Source organism: Pristiophorus japonicus, chromosome 8 (assembly GCF_044704955.1).
Source record: "Pristiophorus japonicus isolate sPriJap1 chromosome 8, sPriJap1.hap1, whole genome shotgun sequence".
Taxonomy (NCBI): Eukaryota; Metazoa; Chordata; class Chondrichthyes; family Pristiophoridae; genus Pristiophorus; species Pristiophorus japonicus.
Genome location: NC_091984.1, coordinates 163252169 through 163254907, shown reverse-complemented (window position 1 = coordinate 163254907; position 2739 = coordinate 163252169).

The window sequence follows — 2739 nt, the reverse complement described above, 5'->3', positions numbered from 1 at the left end:
TGTAAATAGTTACACTATTGACTTTGGAGGGGGGAGTGTTGTTATGTATATAAACCTATAAATACCATGTCTAACCACCAGAGGGCTTATCCCCTGGGATCCCACAATCCCTTGGGAGCACCTGTATATAAGGAGGCCTCACAGGCTGGAGAGGCACTCTGAGATCTGTAATAAAGGACTACGGTCACACTTACTTTGAGCTTGCAGTATCTAGTCTGACCCTTTATCCAAGACATAACACCGCCCCCCCATCTCCTCCCTCACTCCCCCCCCCCACTCCCTATCCCCTCCCTTCCCCATCCCCGTACTCACCCCTACTCCCTATCCCCTCCCTTCCCTATCCCCTCCCTCCCCCCCACTCCCCCCCACTCCCTATCCCCTCCCTCCCCCCCCACTCCCTATCCCCTCACTTCCCCCCATTCCCTCACTCAACCCCATTCCTTCACTCCTCATCATAAGAACATAAGAATTAGGAACAGGAGTAGGCCACCTAGCCCCTCGAGCCTGCTCCGCCATTCAATGAGATCATGGCTGATCTGGCCGTGGACTCAGCTCCACTTACCCGCCCTCTCCCCGTAACCCTTAATTCCCTTATTGGTTAAAAATCTATCTATCTGTGACTTGAATACATTCAATGAGCTAGCCTCAACTGCTTCCTTGGGCAGAGAATTCCACAGATTCACAACCCTCTGGGAGAAGAAATTCCTTCTCAACTCGGTTTTAAATTGGCTCCCCCGTATTTTGAGGCTGTGCCTTAGTTCTAGTCTCCCCTACCAGTGGAAACAACCTCTCTGCCTCTATCTTGTCTATCCCTTTCATGATTTTAAATGTTTCTATAAGATCACCCCTCATCCTTCTGAACTCCAACGAGTAAAGACCCAGTCTACTCAATCTATCATCATAAGGTAACCTCCTCATCTCCGGAATCAGCCTAGTGAATCGTCTCTGTACCCCCTCCAAAGCCAGTATATCCTTCCTTAAGTAAGGTGACCAAAACTGCACGCAGTACTCCAGGTGCGGCCTCACCAATACCCTATACAGTTGCAGCAGGACCTCCCTGTTTTTGTACTCCATCCCTCTCGCAATGAAGGCCAACATTCCATTCGCCTTCCTGATTACCTGCTGCACCTGCAAACTAACTTTTTGGGCCGCGTGGCCTAATGGATAAGTCGTCTGACTTCGATTGTAACTGTGATGTTATCAGAAGATTGCAGGTTTGGGTCCTGCCGCGGTCAGCTAACTCGCCGCGTGAAATTTCCCAAAAAGATTTTCATGTACAAGGACCCTCAGGTCCCTCTGCACAGCAGCATGTTGTAATTTCTCCCCATTCAAATAATATTCCCTTTTACTGTTTTTTTTTCCCAAGGTGGATGACCTCACACTTTCCGACATTGTATTCCATCTGCCAAACCTTAGCCCATTCGCTTAACCTATCTAAATCTCTTTGCAGCCTCTCTGAGTCCTCTACACAACCCGCTTTCCCACTAATCTTAGTGTCATCTGCAAATTTTGTTACACTACACTCTGTCCCCTCTTCCAGGTCATCTATGTATATTGTAAACAGTTGTGGTCCCAGCACCGATCCCTGTGGCACACCACTAACCACCGACTTCCAACCCGAAAAGGACCCGTTTATCCCGATTCTCTGCTTTCTGTTCATCAGCCAATTCTCTATCCATGCTAATACATTTCCTGTGACTCCGCGTACCTTTATCTTCTGCAGTAACCTTTTGTGTGGCACCTTATCGAATACCTTTTGGAAATCTAAATTCACCACATCCATCGGTACACCTCTATCCACCATGCTCGTTATATCCTCAAAGAATTCCAGTAAATTAGTTAAACATGATTTCCCCTTCATGAATCCATGCTGCATCTGCTTGATTGCACTATTCCTATCTAGATGTCCCGCTATTTCTTCCTTAATGATAGCTTCAAGCATTTTCCCCACTACAGATGTTAAACTAACCGGCCTATAGTTACCTGCCTTTTGTCTGCCCCCTTTTTTAAACCTTGGCCATCTTATACGCATTGGTCATCACCTCCCGCCCCCCCCTCACTCCTCTTCCCCCCCTCACTCCCTCTTCCCCCCCTCACTCCCTCCCCCCTCCCTCCCTCACTCCCTCTTCCCCCTCACTCCCTCCCCCCTCCCTCACTCCCTCTTCCCCCCTCACTCCTTCCCCCCTCCCTCACTCCCTCTTCCCCCCCTCACTCCCTCCCCCCCCTCACTCCCTCTTCCCCCCTCACTCCCTCTTCCCCCTCACTCCCTCCCCCTCCCTCTTCCCTCCCTCACTCCTTCCCCCCTCCCTCACTCCCTCTTCCCCCCCTCACTCCCGCCCCCCCCACTCCCCCCTCCCTCACTTCCGCCCCCCCCACTCCCCCCTCCCTCACTTCCTCCTCCCCCCCTCCCTCACTCCCTCCTCCCCATCCCCATCACTACCCCCTCCACTCACTATCCCCCTCTCTCCCCCAGTGGCCCCCACGAGCCGCTCTCCAGCTCGCGTTCCTCGCGTGGTGACAGCCCATTGGCCGCGCATTTCCGTTTCCCGTTCCTATTGGCCGTCCGACGACCATTCACCCTCTGCTATTGGTCGGTCAAAGGCGACGTGGCCATAGGCCCCACCCCCTCCTGACAGGCTGGGGGCGGGACCCCTGCTGCCCCGTCTCCCGGACCCTGCTGTCTGATAGGTCGCTGTGAGGAGCGCTGTGTTGCGATTGGCGGCTGGAGGTGTCAGTCAG